Source organism: Eleutherodactylus coqui, chromosome 6 (assembly GCF_035609145.1).
Source record: "Eleutherodactylus coqui strain aEleCoq1 chromosome 6, aEleCoq1.hap1, whole genome shotgun sequence".
In the NCBI taxonomy this organism is placed as follows: domain Eukaryota; kingdom Metazoa; phylum Chordata; class Amphibia; order Anura; family Eleutherodactylidae; genus Eleutherodactylus; species Eleutherodactylus coqui.
The window spans coordinates 88070694-88091926 of record NC_089842.1 but is presented as its reverse complement, the minus strand read 5'-3'; the positions used below and the strand labels follow the sequence as shown (position 1 = coordinate 88091926).

The 21233-nt window shown below is 43.7% G+C and overlaps 1 protein-coding gene across 1 annotated transcript in view; it reads right to left on the bottom strand.

Annotated features, from left to right (window-relative positions):
- The window catches only part of ERF (ETS2 repressor factor), a 48571-nt gene that overhangs the window by 26657 nt on the left and 681 nt on the right, over window positions 1-21233 (bottom strand). The gene's annotated exons all lie outside the window — the stretch shown is intronic.

The window sequence follows — 21233 nt, the reverse complement described above, 5'->3', positions numbered from 1 at the left end:
AAACCAGCGACTATTTTTTGGCAAGCTAAAAACCAAACAACCAGCGACTCATCCAGTCGGCGACCAGGCTTACACTGAACAACCACCGCATCAATTCGCTCTTTGGAGCAATTTAGCCGATAGCCTTTTGTAAAAAGTATCTGTTCCTGAAGGGGTTAGTCGGAATGATTAATAAATGGTCTCTGGTATTACAACTCAGCACCATGCGGTTAAGCCGCTCTCACACATGAACATGATTTAAAGCGCATCGCTTTGTCGCAATTTTACTTCGCTTTCGGATGCAGCTCTCTGCAGCCAACTGTGTATTTTAGCGCACCCCATGATTGTAATGGGTGATGGTGTGCTACACGGGCAAAGAAACTCCTCTCTAACATGGCGGTGCTGGAAAGCACCGCGATCGGGCACATATCTACGAGGCCCCATCGATGTCAATACTCCGATTACGTGGCGTTCAAAATGCTGTGTTAACGGTAGTAAAAAGTGCCTGTGTGAGGCCTTAGATTCACGGTCAGATATATGCATCCATAATACAGACTGGTGTCTTGACTGCGGGGCTTCTCATCAAACTCCGTATCGTTGGGAATCTGTGAGGCTCTGAATTTGGGTCAAAAGAACTGCGGTCAGGCTGCGACACTCGTCCATATTACAGACACAAAGGCCATCATGATGTTTGTGTGATACTGGACTCAAAGTGAATGCAACTAGGCTGTAATACTGTGCACAGCCTTTATACCGCAGTGGCGCCATTTCTGTAAGTAAAAAATTTCTTGACAAACAACCAGGAGATGGCACTGGCAGTAATCGGGCAACGAGACCGCCACAGTTACAATGCCTCGGCCTCAATCAGAAGAGACCTGTTTGGGCCATTGTAGTCCATTAGCGGACATGGTTTATAATCAGCACTAGTCTAAAGGCTTATTAACGCCTCAGTATTTTTCATCAGTATTTTGGTAAGTTAAAACCAGAAGTTGACCATACAGAAGAAATGCAGATCTTTCCTTTATACTTCGTCTATATTTTAGTCCGACTCCTAGTTTGGGCTTACAAACCACTGATGAAAAATACCAACATGTGAATAAGCCCTAAAGGTGCGTTTACATGGAACAATCATTCAGTGTAAATGCATGCACCGACTGAAGGACTAATGAGAAGCTGTTCGGTTCTCGTTCACTGTTCAGTTTCTCCATACAGAACGTATTGTTCCGTGTAAACAGGCAGTCGTTCACTTACTAATGACTGCCTGGTTACTGTGAATGAAGGCCGTACAGAACGATCCCCGGCCACTTCGCCTCCATTCACTAGTGATGCTTGCCCCTGTGTTAAAAGCACAGGAATGATCGCTGGGACGACCCATCAGACATCTGTTGCTCGGAAGATCTTACCATGTAAAAGCACCACAAGGATACCGTTAGACGGGACGATTGTCGGGCGCCTCCACGTGTGAACTTTCCCTACATGTTATAGGCCATTACATGAGCGCTGTTTTTCACCTTTCCACATAAGCTGCTTAACAATAGGGATGGAGCCAGACGTGTCAAATTCTTATTCTTTTGGCCATTGGTTGGAGATTGTCCTTTCGCAAAGGAGCAATAATCAGAACGGAGGTAGAGATGGGCAGTGACCAGCCGCCCACCTCCATTCACAGTAAACAGGCAATTGTTCGCAGATGGACTGCCTGTTTACACAGGCCAATCACCATTTGATTTTTATTGACGAACGATAAATTATCTGCTTATATTTCATCTTTCAGTATAAGCAGTCGTTGGCAAAGAGTTTACACTGAGCGATCATTCAGTTTTGTACGATCCAGCAACTGGAACTGAACGATAAAGGGTCCTTTTGTTTGATTGTTGGGTGACCATGTAGATAATGACCACTGACGTTCGTCAGTCATATGTAGGAATACGGTGGTCTGCAATGCTTTTTTTGTTGCCCCTCTACCCATCGAAAACTTTCCCCCAGGTCTGAATAACATTAAAGAGCTGGAAATGATTTGAGATCACACTGCCTCGATGCATAACAGCACAGACGGATGTTGAGGAGATATTGGTTTTCCGCACATCAAGGTCAAAGCAAAGACCCAAAACTAGTACACAGCCCCCGGAGAAGAACTGCAGACACAAACTAACCACACTGCGCCACTTGGCACTGCCCTGTAATCACCCACCACAAGGGCAGGGGGATAGAGTTACTGATCAATACGCAATGTCTTTCCGAAAATGCTAAGCCAAAATGTGTAAGCGCTATGACCTCACCACTATCCCCATCAAGGTCGAGGAAAGGAAAGGGGTGGGAGGAGTGTGAAGGCAGACAAAAGAAGCAAGGGAAGACGAGGCATAGGACAAGAACCTGCATTTCCAAGGTCTCAGATTTTGCTGTAATTTGGAGCTGGCATTGAGTATTACTGGAGGGACATGATAAACCAGAATATTGTACTTTGCCAAGTTTGTGGTAGGCATAGAACTTGTCTGCTGGGCAGGAGTGGGACCACATTGGAGTAGGGCTTTTTTTTGTAAAAAGATCAGAAAAGTTGCATGCCACAGGCAAATGTCTGTAACGTCTTGTGATTCATATGCTGCGTATCTTCTAAAATACACATCAAACAAAGCCCGCAGGCCGAATCCAGCCCACCGCCTCGTGTTATGTGGCTCACCAGCCATACAGCAAACAGCCATTACACTCACGCAGCCCACGGCTTGGCAACAGCTTGCTAGTGTGTGACCACTGACCTCTCCCACCCCCGTGTCTGCGTACAATGTCCTGTACGCAATGCAGGCGCCAAGGGGAGAGGCTAGCCATCACAAACTCGGAAGCGGCTGCCGCAGCCGGTCCGTTGCTGCAAGCCGGGTAACTGGAATGCCTGTAGGGATGTTGGCCAGCCAGAAGCCAATAGGGGGACAGAGGTAACCATCACTACCAGGGCCCATACAGAGGGGTGGAAACCCCATCACTACTGCTACAACTATGGGGAACCCCATCACTACTGCTACAACTATGGGGAACCCCATCACTACTGCTACAACTATGGGGAACCCCATCACTACTGCTACAACTATGGGGAACCCCATCACTACTGGGGTCATTATTATTGCCAGCACTATGGGGGGGGTGGGTCACTGTTACTATACAGTCTTACAATTGTCCCTTTGAAGGCAGCCATAAGGCTGATGCGGCCCACGGTGAAAATAAATTGACGCTCCTGCTCTAGAACATTCTCATGATGGATTCTAATCCATTAATGGATCCATATTTCTTCTTGGAAACATTTTTTAAAAATGGGTGTCCAACTGCATCATTTACATCCATTATGATCAGTTTAACAAATCCATCTTTCGTTTGTATGATATGTAACTTTATTTCACAACTGTTCAAGTGCAGTTGTATTAAACTAAATACAGACAAAAAAGCACCAAGACAATAACTGTTTTTTGTTTGTTTTTTTAAATAAAGACAATTCTGCAATTTCTTTTTCTGGCCAAAATAAAGGGTCCTGCAGGTCAGTCCATTCAGTGAGCGATCACCCCAGCAATCCGTGGGTCGACTGTGGGACACTTAACAGGAATGCTAAAAATAAGGGCCTTTTTACAGAACGACTCAAGACTTTAGGTCATGAGTCCAACCACAAGATGATGTCCATAGGGAGTCAGACAATTTCCAACCAATGGCCAAAACAATGGGAATTTCACATTTTCCGGCTGCATCCCTAGTGATAAGCAGCTTACATCCGCATTGTGGAAAGAGTGAGGAAAAACAGAGCTTGGGTAATCGCCTATAACATGTGTAGGGGAAGTTCACACGTGAAAGGATCAGAAGTAATGGAGTCTCCTAGACACGGTCCAATATCTATATGCTCTTTGTAGAAGCACTTGCATAACGGAACTTAGTACAAAGAACCCCACACAGCAAAGCAAGCTACAGACTTATTCACAAACGCATTTGCGCTATTACGCGTGCCCAATACGCAATGAAGAGAACCCACTGATTTCAATGGGTTCGGTCACATGTGTTTTGAGCACGCACCTCATTAAAATCTATTTGAGCAAATCTTAATATTTTATAAATTGTTAAATACCCGCCAAACTCCATTTGTTGATCACTCTTATTTTTCCCTGATCAGTTCCAAAACACACCTGAAGACTGTTGGATTACGAAGCAGAAAAAAAAAATCCAGATAAGAAAACAAATGTCAAGCCAGGCGAAGTAGGGTGTGTTTTGGCACAGCTGCTTTTGAGAAGGTACGGGTCATCCTCGCCACCACCTACCTCCCTGAAAGGCTACACGTCGTTTCGTAAGCAACAGCGTCAACAAGAACAGATCTTAGCCCAGCTGCAACCTTAAACTTTTTTTTTTCAGTCTGTAACAAGTCCAAACAGGTGGAAGCTAGTGGTAGGTAAGGTGATGGTTCTTCAGCTGTTGTGCAAACTACAACTCCCAGCAGGCCGGGAACTGTAGACTGACAACAGCTGGAAAGCTAGGGGTTGCCCATCAGTCTTCAGCATCCAGACTGGCAGTTTTACAGCTGCATTCCATAAAGATACAAAACAGGTGAAGGAGAAGAATGTGTTCGGCTGCCATCGAACAAGTGCCAGCGGCAGCCACTAGCGCTTGCGTTTTCCCGACAACTGTCGGGCTGAACCAGGGAGTGCAGGTGCAGCCCAGCAATTAGCACTGGGACATGAACGCTAAAGGGATTTTCCATGTAATACTGTCAATGATCTATCCTCAGGGTAGGTCATCAATAGTTAATTAGCTGTGATATGCCACTCAGGACCCAGGCCCATCAGCTGATCGTGCACCCGCTGCCAACATCGCCACACACGGGTGTAGAGCAGAAGCTGCTGCTCCGTACCCCTGTGTGATGCAATGATGTCCAATTTTGGTGCATGAAAAATGGGTTAAATTTTGCAATGCATTTTCATTTTCCAAGCCCATGGGGTTTTTTTTACCCCATTTAAAAAAAAAAGTTATTGAAAAACAGAAGGTGGACTTATTGTTTCTTCTTGAATTGCTGTATAACCCAATGACTAGATTGTGTCTGTCCGTGTGCAGTCAGTTGCAAATAACAGAACACGGACGTGAAAAGTCACCTGTGTGAAAAAGCCCTTAAGACACGATTTTGTGCAATGCGAGTAAAACAGCAGAATTTTGAAACCTGTGATTTTCAATGGTTTCCTTCACATGTGCGATGTTATCACTCATGCGATGTTCCAAGCAAGGGGGGGGAAGGGGGGGGGGGGACACGGTATCTTTCACGTTTCCCTATGGAGCCTCCTATTTATTGCACCACAAAGCACAAACTAACATTTTGTGTGCGATGCGTTAATAAAAAGTCCTACTGACTTTTGCATTTTGAAAAAAAAAGAATCGCGGCCAAGTCACATGAAAAAAAAACGTGCGCGAAAATCTTAAGTAGCAGCTATGTTTTTTTTGCAAGAAAAAGAATCGCTGATGCATCTCAAACAAAATTGCGATTTTGCCACGATTTTCTGGCGGCGATATCACAATAGTCAGTGTGAAGGAGCCCTTAGGCTGCTACTACACAAGTGTTAGTCCATGCGATGTCACTTCTAAGTGCAGGTGCAACCCAGCAATTATCTGGAAAACGTGCGTACTAGTGGCGGCCGCTAGCAGTCCTGTAATGTCTCCGTTGCTTTTATATGTGCCGTCTGAAGCCAACACTAGGAGTAAATTCACACAAAGAAGTTGAATCTTTCCTATATATTTCCCATCTCTGTACGATTCACTCCCGACAAAGGCTTCAAAAAAAATTGCAGCAAAAGCACGCACACGTGAAAGCACTCTAGACTGCGATTCCTCGAAGATCAGTAACAATCACCGGCTGCAGCTTTGTATGCAGGTAGTTCTTACAAAAAAAAAATAAAAAGATATACCTATCCAGCTAGCTTTCAGTAAATCCCAATAAGTGAAGAACACTAGAGAACTTCAACAGAACTACTAGGAATAACACTAAACTCCAAGGCAACGTAAAGCACAGCATCATAATGCAACGCTACCGTACGCCCCCCTCCCTTGTTCTGGACCCCAAACAAATATTGCTTTGTTAAGGACCACGTCACCTTAAAGCCACTCACCAACCCCCTTTCCTGGCTGAATTCCCCAAAACCCACCCTAGGGTGTGACAATCCTTAAACAAAGCTGGGCTTGTCATCCCTGGTTAACTTCTAGAAGGCAGGACCTGGCTGCCGGAGACTTGTGTGGGTGGAATACCTGCACCGGGTCGTTAACTCTTCCTCTGCCACACAGGTACAGCCCAGCAGCACACAGGTTAAAGTCTAGGATGATGTACTTTTAGATGTCAACAGCCAGAAATCTCAACAGTACATCTATTTCGGTCATGGATCCCCAGTAGGTTGCCCTTGTACTCCAGGGGGAACAACCCAAAGCAAGTGTGTACACGACTAGTCACCGAGTCACGCTGGCACCGACCGCGTTAAACACAGAATGCAAACCAGATCAAGAAGCATGTAAACATAGCAAACAAATGTAAATGGGTAGAGATATGAGATAATTAGGGAGCAGCATGGCATGTGCAGGCAGGCAGGGCACAAGTGCGGAGGAGGGATGCGGGCCGGGTGTCTGCACAACAGACAGCAGAGGGCTCAGCAATGCAAACACATCAATGCAAACTGCACAAAAAAGTCTGTGGACAAATAAAACAGACTGAGGAGCCCTCTATCCAGACACCAAAACTAAGGTCAATGTTCCAAAAGTACCCACATACCGGGGAAAAAGGAAACCCCTATGTACTGGCATCCCTTAAAGTCCCAGCGATTCTGCCATGTGATGCCACCCATTTGTTTCCCGCTGGGAGGGCGTCAGAAGAAAGGTTGTGAACAGCATGCAAGAATGTAAACAAGTAAACAACGTGTCAATGTAATTATCCTCCCAGGCAAGGGTCATGGAGAGCCTTACTCATTAGGACTATTATGCCAGTGTCTGGGATGTAGATTAAGGGGGCAGTCTACCTACAGAGCTGAGGAGTTAGCTAGTTCCAACAACTTCCAGAATGCTAAGACATTCCACTCCAGCACCAAGCCCTTATTACGCAGGCTTTCAGGTTTGGAAAGACCGCAACAATTTTATAGGCAATGGTTTCCAAATTTCACGCCAAGTGTTCCTGACTTTACCCTAGTGCAATTTTTCCTACGCTTGCAGAAACCGCAATTTGTTTCCGCAAATGTGCAGGAAGAATAGATTTCCCATAGCATGCTATGGGCGCCATTTACCTCAGAGCGGACGCCTGCCATGGATTCAGCAGCAAATATCCATCCGTAGGCAGGGGCCCTAACTAGATATGGCATTTTCAGCAGTTCATGCAGATGTGAATGCCCAAGAAGCGCTGGCACCAACGCTGCCCTTAGGGCTGACACACAAGCGTATGGTCATAGGCGGCCATGTTGCCGCTCACACGAATTGTTAAGTTACATCCACGAGAATAATTGCAGCATGTTCTATCTTAGCACGTATTACGTGTGCATACACACCAAGAAGGTACATGGCGATGGGCGACACGCAAGGTCATTACGTACCGGCAGTGTGCTCACCACAGAGCACTGACAGCCGCCCCACATGTTCCCCGCAGCGGCCGTGGACAGGGGCCCTTAGTGTACAGCCTGATCTTTACAGCAAAAAGCAAACTTACATACAGTAGGGTTACATATTCTGCAGGCGTATGCTGCATACCAGATTTAACAGGACTCCAACTTAAAAACCACCATATCCACCCCTCCCCCCGCACGTATTTGACCCAGGGTTCTGGACAGCCAAATAGTTCCAACTTGCTGCACATGTGCAATACTTAAAGAACGGGAATCTTACTTGTCCTTCCTGTGACCAGAGCAAAACCAGGTGCATTGTCCAGAACAGAGCGAAATACCTGAGATTCCAAAAATGCAATTCACTGTGTATATGGAAGAAGCTATGAGTGCAAACCACTCCAATTATAGTTAATAAGAGGCTAAACAGTTTACATGTAGAGGACTAATCAGGAAGTTACCAGATGCCAACAGGAGCAGAACAGGCAGCGCCAATCGCTTGAATAAGTATGGGGGGAAATAGGGGGGAAAAAAAAAATACTACCCAACTGGAAAAAGGCGGCTTTGTATGTTAATATACCGCAAGTTTTAATGTATGGCACGTGTAACTTGAAGCTCTGGGGAAACAATCCAGATGTGTAACAGGGCCCCATGCATCATTTATAGCACTGGTCTACATAAGGCCGAGAGTTGCTTTCGGGCCCCTCAGACTCAGGGGCCTAGGTATGACTGTATCCATGGCACTCTGTATAGTGATCTCTGGTTCATTCGTAAGCCACTTTAAAATTAAAAAACAAAACAAAAAAAAAAGTACCCTTAAAATGAGTTAAGCCCTCAAAAGTAAAGTCATTGGCACTAGCAGTTACTCCATGACACAAGTCTGCACGTTCATACATCAGCATATATACAGCTGTATACCACACAAGTGCACTGACCTATATACGTAGGAACTACAATACTTGGGTGCAAATTCCATTATCTCCATTTCCTCATATTCCAATATGTTTAAAGGGACAGAACACATGGGAGATATATAGCAATTTAAAAAAAAAAAAAAATTACTTAAGACTTGAATTTCCTAATAAATAAAAAAGGGTGTATAGTGAATGGTACGTGCAAAATAAATCGTTCAAAAGATTGAGCGATTGTTTTGCAGAAAGTGCTAATGGACACTAATGTTTATTAGCAGCTTATCACCTTCAGTTGAATGTAAATGAGCCACCTGGTGGTCAGTTCTCTGCATACAGCTCCTTTGTTCTGCTGAGGGGCTGCAAGCTGAACACAATGTAATCAGCGCTCCCATGGAGAATACAGCACCATGGACAGCAAGCAGTCTGTTATCTTCTAAATATGGATTTTATGCTCACCTAAAAATCATCTTTCAGCTGAAGAGTGAAAGATGGGAGCATTTGCACAGAACAATTATCGCTCAAACGATGGCTTTTGAGCGATAATGTGATACATTACTCAAAAGGCCCTTTTACATAGCTCGATTGTGCAAATAATTGTAAAAAGTGGTTTACACAATGATTTTTAGGTGTAAGCACATGCAACAAACTAATAAGCAATACATTGTCACATCACCAACTGGATCTTTCATGCAGACCTAAAACTCATGGCTTGCTGCAAATTCTTTGTTATGAGGGGTTACAATGATTTGCTGAACAGTAAGAAGTGTAGACTAGAGGAGTTTTGATCCAATGAATTGTTCAGTGTAAATGCATGCCAAGCGTACGATGCATAATCGCTACTTCACTGTTTATCGCATGCTAGTTCCAATTTATCTGGCAGTGCAATGAAACATAACAGAAATAACAGAAATAAATGGAAAAGTTTCAGTTTAATAAAAACCCAATGAAATCAACTATTTGTTCCATTTGAGTATAAAATAAAAAAAAAAAAAAAAAAAGGGAAAAGGAAATGCATCAAGGAGGCTACAGCCAGCGTGGATGAGCCCCATGTATCCTTATGCTGCTTCTTCAAGGCTTTACATTGAGATGACTGTGTGCTGCACTATCTGCACATGCTCAGTAGTCTCCTCTACAGACCAGAGCACTGCACATGCCTGCACTAATCTCAGACATGCCAGAGAACAGGAAGGCAGTAGCTAAAAGTAGGCCTAAACTTTCAATAAACTTTGCACAAATCAGTATGTCCCCCCTGTATTCTTTATGTTTAGCTTGCTTTTCTCTCTGAGCTCATGATTGGAGATGCTCTGATGGCTCCTACACACTGTACGCAGAATATAAGCTTCCCAACCTCTCAAATACAGGAAAATAGCACCAGAATCGCGGAAGGCGTATACAGGTGAAAAGTACTAGAGGTATGGATAAACCTTCATATGTTCCAGCACAAAACACTTTAAAATGATGAGTTATGCATAAAGGCGTCCGAGTATATTAAGGAGTCAGAGATTTGTCTTACCATTCGACAGTCCTGGTTGCATCACTGTCTGCTACAAGGTTTCTTATTACAGGTGCAGCCCCTGACGCAAGCTTGGATCACCGTAGAACTACTAGGATTCAATGGCGCAGCAAGACATGCAATGTTAGGCAAGCTTTGCGTTACATCCGCAAAAATAAAATAAAAATTGGCTTTCCGCGTGTGACAATTTTTTACGTCACTGTGCTATTCATTTTTTAACTTCTGCCAAAAAAAAAAAAAAAACCTTAAAAAGGCGTTTCATTCTTTTTGTCTGCATCTCAAGAAAAACAGACAGCACATGGATGGAATCTGAGTGCTGTCCTTTTTTTTCCCCTATCCACATTGACTTTATTGGGCATGTCTCATACATAAACCGGATCAGAATAGTGCATGCAATGACTTTCTGCAGTCCGTGGCTGCAAGGGGGGAGGAAAAAAACCCCAAAAAACTAATGTGCAGCAACATAGAATGATATGGGTTCAGATGCTATGTGGAGTCCGCATTTTAATTGGACACAGGTGGAGAGAAAAAAAAACAAAAATCACTAGTGTGCTGCGGGCCTTTAGGCCATAATACAATGCTTAACTGTGTGCGGCGCAACATTCTCTCTTGTACCTTATTAGTGGACTTTAAGGCTGGTTCACGCGGGACGCAAATGCCATGGAATTTCTGCAAGCATTTTTAAAACAAAGACTAAGCAGCAAAACGGACAAGATTTGCAAAAATCTCGGTCACGCACTGCCGACGGTCTGCTGCAGACAAGTGGCGTGGAATTCAAATCTGCGACATGTCAATTTTGCCGCTGTTTCCACTGTGGACTCTTCTGTGGGGAGAGATTTCTGCAGCAGAATAAAGGCAGCTTAGCGCAGGTTTTGAAGCCGCCTTTCCGCTGCTGGAATCTTGTGCAATTTCCGTGTGGACATTCCGCGAGATAGCCGCCCTGTGCGAATCCAGCCTTAGGGCGCTTTTACACTGCAAGATAAATTGGAATGAGCATACAACCAACGGTGAAGTAATATTTACTTCGAACGATTGGCCAGTTCGATCACATCTCTGGTCAGCCCTTCTGCCACGGCTTTCTAGTCAGAAAATTGTTACGCTTTATAACAAAGGAGTTGTAGCAGCCGAACAATGATTTTTAGGTCTTCATAAATGGAACAGCTCTAAAAAGCAAAAAATATTTGTTTTTTATACCAACCAATTGAAGTCAATGGAGGTAAAAAAAAAAAAACACTCAATAGTTTAATTTTCTTTTTATTACTCGTTTTTCTGCTTCTCAAAACGGAACAGAAATTAGCTGAGGCTAAAGCCAATGTGGATGCACCAATGGGGAGGAAAGGCAAAGACTGATTTTCTATTGCTGTTTCCACATCTTAGTTATCAATGTTTTGGATAACCAGTGGCATAAATGAAGAGAATATATATTTATAGGACATTTCCAAAAACTTTCCTAACTTCCTAAGAAAGGAAATCTGAAACAAATTCTGCATTGAATTCTAAGTTGTTTTTTTTTTAAGCGGGAGTCAGTACATTTCTGCCTCCACCGAAAATGGGACTGTGACTCCGCAGCTCTGGATGCAAATATCACCCAGCAAACCCACTTGCAGCACTTTGATTCATTTTGCTTAATGCCTACCCCATTGGGTGAAGGGCACCCGATACTAATACTATGGCACCACAACTGTGGGGAGTTAACGTCTGACTTATAAATGGCAGCTACGGAGATAGACAGGCCTGTTGTAGTCCATGTAGGGGTAGAACATTTCAGGCTTGCTGTCAGAATTTGATTTAATTACCATTGTATAAATAGGATTTCAGTGACTGTAATTAGCCGCATGTTCGGAGAGGCAAAATGAGAATTCAAACTCTGAACACAAATAGCCAAGGCAGAGGGGGCAGCGCACCATGGGCAGTCACAACTTGCACTAGAGTCCCCTCCGAATGCCATCTTATGTCCAACAGAATCCTTAAAGAACTTGTCCATGGTTAGAAAAACATGGCTGCTTTTTTTCCCAAACTGTGCCACCATTGTCCATGGGATTGTGTGTGGTAGTGCAGGTCAGCTACATTAAAGTGAATGGGAGCTGAGCTGCAATATCAGACAATCCATGGACAAGGGTGGCACTGGGTTTCAAATTAAAAAAAAAGGTAGCCATGTTTTTCTAACCCTGGACAGCCCCTTTAACACTGACTAAATAGTAATTAGTTGCTCATGTCCACTGCAGAAAGTCACTGGTAAAAAGCTCAGACTCAAGTGCCGAAAAGATGTACATCATTCCTGCAGCGTTCCAGCTTCTCTGGCTGGACAGACACTAAAATAATTAGGAAATTACTCTCCTGACTCCCTTATTAACCCCATTGACAGAGCATGGCTTGTAGCAGTGCAGAGGAGATGGGAGGCTCAGTAACTTGTAGTGCTGCTCATACCTGGAGATGTACCATATGAATACGTCTAGGAATCTAGAATTTCCCTCCGTAAGAAAGGTCACTCAAATGCTGGCCATACCCATTCTCCATGTACCCCATTTGGGAATATTCACGGCAGAACCCCTGCTGAGGAGTAAAAGTGGAGCACCATGTAATAGTACATTTTCACACAGAGAAGGAATTTTCCAGCCCCTTAAGAGGATTCTGTCCAAACCAAGGGCAGCATGAACAGGGCAGGGATGCCTGATGCACCTGGGAGTCTTTATTCTGAAACGCAGTATTTCAGAATACATACATGTTTAATCAGAACCAGGAGCTGAGCTCAGCGTCACAGAGGTGGGTCGAATTGGCATCTACCTGCCTACTGCATCAAGACTGACAACCCTCTCCCTTTGGCACATAGAGATGTCACTCCGCATGCAGCAGGTGGGGAGAGGCCAGTGTGACCCTCCTCCGTGACTCGGAGCTCAGCTCCAAGTCCTGCTTCAACAAGCATTTATTAAGAAATTTCGGCGTTTCAGAATTTAAAAACTAACAAAAAAAAATAAAAAATTTCTACCACCACTACACAATATGCCCATTAAAGGTTATAGGTGTCTAAAATACGCATGTTACACGCATATATGATGTGTACCGTGTAGAAAAATACAGCAAACATACACCCATGTGAGCGAGTTCTTGGTAAAAACACATGTGAGGCTTCCTTCACACGGCTGTGGGGTCTTCTAGCTTAGAGCACTGCCACAAACTCGGGCTGCACTTTCTATACATCAGATAGACCATTTTATGGCATTTTGTCAGACATTTTCTTTCTTCTTCAATAGAAAAAAGTCTACAAGAAAATGCTTGGAGACAGAACCTTCGGGCGCTCACTCAAGCGGTTTTTTCCTACTGCGTATTACACGAACAAGTTTTGAGTGCGTAGCAAACTACGTTTCTTTCAACAGTGCCTCGCACAGCAAACAAGACGCATACGCTAAAAAAATGCAAGAAATTGGCACATACAGACCAAGATAGTGTATGGGGGACTTGCTGCCATAGCAGTATGCAACGCCCATGTAAAATCCCTTACTACCGCCATAAGGAGGAGCTTCTACTTTCACGGTCACCCTTTTCCTTGGATGTATGTCATATCCTCACCAGCTCTCCCAACCCTGTAGGGTCCTTCACTGAAGTCCATGTGCGGCAGAAAGCTTCAGATTGCTGTGTCTGCGCTCTCCCATAGACTTGTATTGCACAGCACGCGTATGGCAATCTGAAAAGTGTTACGTTGTCATGCGGCGTAGACTTCAGTGGTAACAGCACGTGAGCGAGTGTAAATACAAAAGTGACTCCATCACCTCCGCCAACAGCATCATAACTTAGTTTCTGGTTCTGTAGGGAGGTGACAGATGCCCTTTAAATGGTCACTGTAACAAGTTTAGGTTTGTGGATAAGTAGGAAAATTGCAATTCACTTTATTTACTGAAGATTTTCTGCAAAAAAAAAAAAAATAAACGCTCTAAAGTGCTGCCACTAGGGGTCTCCCTTCCAATATGCTGTTGACTGACGTGAAATGATTATTAAATTACAAGTGAGAGGCGGGGTTTAGGTAGCAGCGGGAGCTCAGTGTAAAGCCGTATTGATACGGGTAAGTGCGATATCAGTCCGAGAAACTCAAACCTGCAATTGTTTCACAATGTGCTTTGGGAGAAAAAAAAAAAAATTGTGCACATGCAATTTTCATACGCATAAAAAAAAAAATTAAAATTAAGCATGTTTCAATAATGTAGAAAAATCACATTACCATTAAACGAAAAAAAAAGGGCACTTACATGTGAGAGGAGATTTTTTTCCCCCTGCCTAACAGGAAATAATGGGCAATTCCTGAACAGAACCGCCCAATAATAGGACATGCTGCATTTTTCTATTGTGTTATGGAGAGAAACAAAAATTGCCCATGTAAATACACCCATTTAATATAATGGGTTCTTTCCAAGTGCAATTTCTGTACATCTCGTAAAACACAGAAATCATGCATGAAAATTGCCCATTTAAATGCACCCTAATATATACCGCCTGTTCATCCTGCCTTCTGCAGCTGTGCCTAGTGAGCCACTTCTCCCTTCTGTATCAGCTCTGCACTGTAAGTAGCCATCAGTCCTGATATAGTCCTGTCCTACAAGCCCGCTATGCTATATCTGCCATGCTTGTGCATATACAGCAGCTCACAAGATCTTCCTGGGATTCCTGCCGACCTCATGCATCTAGTAACAGACATTGTGCTCTTGCGGGTAACAGAGCTCTACAGGACACGGGTCGATTGGTAAAAGTTGCCGACAGTCACTAACAAGTATTATAACTTTACTGTGCAGGTTTGTCTGCCTGTTCTCTCCAGTGAGGCGGGGTCTCAGATCAGTAGAGCACTCCCATTGGTCAAACGCAAGAGCCAACCAAGTGGCAGCGAGTGTAGTACCTGTCAGCCAGAGTTACCACCCACTGATAGTGGATCATAGCGGCTCTGGGGAACTTTTCAGAAGAACGGTAAAAAGCTGTGTGCCCCTAATCACATTACTACACAGCAGCACACAGAACTACAAGCCCATGTATTTCGGTATTTGATATAATGACATGTGCGCTTTAAACTTCTGCCTTTATACCTATAGTACCCTGGAATTAATGCTGCTTTAAAAAGGGAATAATCTAAGAACACATAAAAGATGTGGAACAAGACAAACAATGTTAGGTTCCATCCTCATCAGTGGCATAAATCTGCTTTCATTTTATAATGGATCTGTTAAATACTAAGGGATGAGAAATAGATGCATATTCGAAAAGCTAAAGAGGGCCAAATAACAGAAAAGTTTGACGGATCCGTCAGAAAAAAAAAGTTGCCGTTTCTCATCATCTGACTGATCGGTCAATTATACTCGGTATGCACAGTTGAGAAAAACAGATCGGTTAAAAAGGAATACCGGATAGAAAAAAAACCAAAACATTATTTCTGTTTGCACTCATTTCCCATCCTAGCTCCATTATTTAGAGTGGAACAAGCGGAGGACTACTGTTGCGATTTTGTGCAGGCTACACACGGCAGGCTTCCATTGAAATCAATGGAAGCCATCTGTCCCGTGGCCACAGGAGCCGCGTCACTGCCATAGCCGTGTCACGGCATCCTCTCAACTGCACATGTGCCGGACGGCACATACGCAGCAGATGAGAAGACGCCGGACAGGTAAGCTGGGGTCACCGGGTCAAACTCCACTGCAGGAATCCCGCCTTTGAGGGTCCGACCCGCCCGTGTGCAGGCGGCCTTAGTTCATTTTCAGTCTTTTTCCACATCTGTCTTTTATGTGTTTTGGAATACGCACTGTGTCAGATTTTCAGTAACAAGTCTCCAGACTTTCACATCTGCATCGGGAGTTCCGGTTTCCTGCTCGGTTTGGGGAGCAGTAGAGGGGAATCCCCTAGCCGAACAGCTCTGTCTTATGACGAAACCAAATAGCGCCGAATGGACCTTATTGACTATAACGGAGTCCATTTAGTTTCCGCTCAGCATTTTGCATACATCGCCATTTCTTCTGGTAACTTGTCCCGGATCAGCAACAGAACCTCGGAAGTCAGACATCCAGTGCAGATGTGAACCCAGTAAGCAGTGCTAGAAGGGTCTTCGACTTGTATTAAGCCCTCCTAGTACTATAAATCAGTGGTGGTCTGAGATCATAGACCTCACTAGTGTGATCATACATTCATTACTCACTTCGATATGTTCTACCTGGATTTCCCCTTTAAGAAACATCCATAGAAACAGCTAAATAAATTTGTTAAGGCAACAAAAACCTTCCCGTGTGACAAGCCAGCAAATGAATACCCCATCCTTCTTCACTAGACCTGTTCCAAGACTTCTCTCTCCCACATACGATCACCCCCTCCACATCACAGCCTGAGCTGTGGGGGCACACAACATGGATCCCACGCGGCTCTCCTCCACACAGAGCGTGACTGCTCAAGAGGCACAATCCTACAACTGTCACCTGGGCAAACTTAACCCATCAGCGAAGCATACTTCAGCCACAGATCATACAGACTGTGCCAGGCTAACTTCAAAAGGGACATAGTGACAAGTCTGCCGGGAAAGTGCTTCCCTCTGACTGTCAAACACCCCAGGCACGGGTCCAGTACGAGCTCCTGTGGCACTTGTCAAGTACACCAAGACTTAGCCCAAGCTTTGGATTACACTATATACACTTACAGTATAGGGCATTGGGTGAATGGTTACATTATACCTTCAAATGATTTGCAAGAACTCAGATTGACTCTGATCAGCTGTTTTGGTCCAATCCGATTCTGCATAAGCAAAATAAGCCCCTATTATAACTTACACAGGGGTTATCTCCTAACTTTCCTAGGGCTTGAATGTCAAGTTGTCCTAGTTACTTTGTCTTAGCACACAGTATCTGTAATTCTGTGTTACAGAATCAGTCACCATGTACCGCCATATAGTGCCCCATGCAAGCAAGGATTCTAGAGGAGTACTTCCATAATCTGGCATGCAATGGAATAGCACTGGTTTATTTTTTTTCACACCGAGTCATAAGAGACATGAAAGCCAGTTACAAGTCAGAACATTTGAGGCACAGGGGTACAGAAAGGGTCCATAGCTGTAATATCTATATAATACCGCAGTGTACATGAGCTCTACTCCCTGTATATGAGTGGATTATAAAGCCTATTGGCTTTTCAGGAAAGCTGGGTAATAACCTTGGGGACTTACGATGGCGAAATGTTTCACCCAGCCTTTCCACAAATAGATGTAAACTACCTAAGGCGGAAAAACCCCATACAGATGCAAGTAAGGCTATTTTCACACGGATGTCTTAAAAGTTGTGCCAGAGATTCTCAGGCACAACTGTGCTGCCCAGTATGCGGGACTCCACACATTTAGATGCGCTATTCTTGTCCGAAGATCAGACAACGACAACGCAGGATGCGGATTTTCTCTCCATTTGTTAAAGTAAAAAAAAAAATCCCACGTGCGTACCGCCATCTGAAAATCAGGCGTAAACATCATCCATGTGAATGTATCCTAAGAATTTACATGGCAAGTAAAGAGACTTGGACTGATCTAGAGTTTGTAAACACGTGAGGTTAAAACAATTGCAATGAATTTGAGAGAAAACCCATAGCCTTCTGTGCCGCATAGGAAATAATGGGCAATTCTAGAACAGAAATCCCCCAAAAACGGGACATTCTGCAATTTTTCTACCACTGCTGCGAGAGATTTCGCAAATGTAAATAGACCCCTTTAAAATAATGAATTCTATTTTGCGGGAGTGTCGTGTACCTCGCAAAGCGCAAAAGTCCTGCGATAAAATAGCCAGTGTAAATATACCCTCATGGCATTACCTAAAAGGGTTTTGGGGAGCAACGTAATAGAAACTCCCATGCAATATGGACATCAACTGTGTGAACGTGTGTAAGAAAGTTTTGTTCAGCGCAATACATTTCAGGGGTCACGCTAATACAAAAACTGCATGTATAGGTCCAGTCCCAGATAGCCTTTTTTTTTTTACTTTTTTTTTTTTTCCATATTATGCATATGAAACATGTTTCTCTCACAGGGCCACAAGAAGCTTGATAAAGACCCGAGCACAGGGTCGATACGTGGCTGCTTAATTCCGCCTACAATCTCAAGCCAGAGACTAAGCAGCGAAACGGATGGGATTTGCAAGAATCTTGTCCACACGTTGCGGCCAAGCCACGCAGAATTCAAATCTGCGGCAAGTCAATTGAATCGCCGTTTCCGCTGCGGGCTCTCTTCGGGGAGGGTTTCCTGCAACGAAATGACAAGCCGCTTCAAATACGCAGGTTTTGAATCTGCCTCTTTTCTGCGGAAGTCACACGGAATTTCCTTGCGGTCCCGCTGCGGACATTCCGCAAGATTTCCGCCCCATGTGAACCCAGCCTGAGGCTTCCACCTGCAGTCATAAACTTTCACTTTGTAACTTGAGGGATTTATTTCAAAAAAGTTATTTAAAGAGCCCTCCCTGCAGAACTGTGACTGCTATGTATTCTACACAATCACTCCCCTTACCCTGCACAAGCGGACCTCCCTACAAACAGGGCGGATGATCTGCTGTACATCACACTGCATACCCTTGGGTTCTCTGCGCACGCTTATAGCGTGATAGCTTGTATGCATACTATTGTTGGTTGGACCTTCTAGTAATAGCAGCGTTATCACAAGCACACCTTTTTTGTGTTTATAAAAGGGGTGGAGGGGAGATGATGATGCTAATAAGAAAAGGACCATAAAAAAGGGAGAATTTACAATTGTGAAGCCCTCTTCACCTTCAATACAATCTGCATATCTAAAGCACACAAACAGGCCCTCACTCTATACTGCCTTTTGTCTCATGCAGTCTGACAGGCACCACTACCCCCCCCCCCCCCCCCCTCCCATCTCCTTCTACATTGTGTCCCACAATAACACAAGACAACTCTTTAACCAACGTTGGTCCTTGTGACTTTCCAGACAAGGAAGGAAAGCGCTGGAGAGAAAAATAATAATTAAGCATAACTCCAAAGCACAAGTTCTAGCCCAGTGTTCCTGGAAGCAGCTCTGGTGATGCTATCTCTTTAAATGCACCAACCCCCCCCTTCCCCTCCCTCCCTCTTCCCCATCCCAAACCACACCACCCTCTCTCTAATCCCTTGAGCCAAAAGCTAAAAGGCTGGAATTCAATCTCTGTTTCAAAAAACCAACATTACATCACTCCGATTCCAGGACAGCTTTAAAGACACAGACTGCAGGAACAGCACACACACACTCACATTTATACATTTACACAGTGGAAAGTTTACAAGGAATTTCCATCTGTCTGGGCCTGCAAGTTAACGCAAGGTCTTAACTCTTTCAGCACTGGCCAAGGAGATCAGGCAGCTTGCAGGGCAACAGACGGATTGGATGGTATTCGTTTATTGCTAAATTTTAAAAAGTTTATACTATTCATTGGCCAATCAGATGAATAAATCAGACACGTAATTAATAATCTGCAACGAATGGGCTGAATATTAGCGATTGTAGCATTTTTATGGATGCAGCTGGAATAGTAACTGCATTCTAGTTCCTTGTTCTGATATTTTAGACACTTTGCATAAGATTAAATCTCCATCATTGATGCAAAACAAGATTTTAAAGAGTCTCTCTTAAAAGTCTAGGACCCCCGCATACATAGATGTATTAGTAATAAGGACTTGGCGCAGGTTTAAACAAACCAAAAAGAGATGCAAACTGTTTGGGAGCCTCAATTAGTGACAAGTCTTAACAGAAGCAGAATAGAGTTTAGGAAGAGAAGAGAGGAGGGTGAAGAAGAGGAGGGGGAAGGCTTCAAATTCCAAAAGACAGACAATCAGGCTACCCATGGAGGGGGGTGGGTTTAAGGTGGCGCCAAATAAAGAGGAAAGGGGATACTAAACAATATTACAAAAGAAAAAGGAGGGAGATTAGACACCAGAAATGACAGCTTGGGTCCCAAGGAGAGACACACCTGGAAATAGTCTTGCTGGGGTCCAAACTGAATGGTATTCATAAAAAAGTGCAGAAAAGGTTAGATGAGGCCAAATAATGGGCCAATGAGTGATTCAAGTGCATATATGAGTTACAGAATTTAGTGTAATCACACATACATTATTTAGATGAAAGGGTCTGTTCACACTGGCACTTCACGAACGCGAGAAACGCACATTTAAAAAAAAGCTATAAGATACACTCACTTTAGAATGTTTACACTTGGTACATCGTATGCGGTATACGTTTTGATCACTTTTTTATATGAAATATTACACTTTTTCACTGCCAACTTTTCCTTACTAAAGTTTTAAAGTACAAAACTTCCTTTTGGGCATTTGATCACAAAAATGTATATGTTAATTGTATGGAGGAATACAGCCACACGTTCTCCATTGCCTGCAAAATGAAAAAAAAAAAAAGAAAAAAAAAAAAAAAGGACCCATAATTTTTTTTTGTGTGGGACAGAAAAGTAGAATATTACTTTGAACTGAAAAGTGTAACAACGTACAGAAACATATGCCAAACTAAACGTATGCAAAGTGTGTCTATGCAGCCTATGGATCCATGAAATGTTATGTTTTTGTCCAAAAACGGATGAAAACCTAACGTTTCACGTATGGCCATATGAGTGTGAACAGGCCCTTATTGGAATAGGTTAAAAGTTGTTTTGGTTTTTAAGTCCCCTTGCTCTTCAATGGCCGTTTTCTAAGACAAAAACAATCTATACTACAGCAAGAAGTTCTCTACACGTTTCGCCAGAAGAATTTACAGTATCGTCTCTTTATCAATGCGCCATTTTCAAAGCAGTCAGTAATATATCTGGCATGATTAAAAAAAAACAAAAAAAAAAAACAACTAATTGCCATCGGGGCCAAGTAAGGTGACAAGTAGCTATCCCAACAGAAGCACTCCATGGAGACTACCCATGGGCCGCCTTGATCAGCCATCACAGAGACGAGGAAGTAATGTGCAAGGATCAAAGCAGTAAGAAATAAGCCCAGATACTGGCAAAAAGTGAGAATATCCAGTAATTCCAGTCTAGAATGATGCTGGAACAGACCGCCCAGAACAGGCCACTCAGGGGTTAATCCATGGAGCAGGCTTAGCTCATGGAAAGTAAATTGCCATTAGCAGCTTCTGGACAAAGTTTAGCGCAGTTGCACATTTAACCCCTGCACTGCCGCTGCTCAGGCCACCTTAACAGCACGTTGTTGGTAGGAAACAAAAAAAGTTCCATTTGGAATGTTGAGCTCGGATACAATGTATCCGCCTGG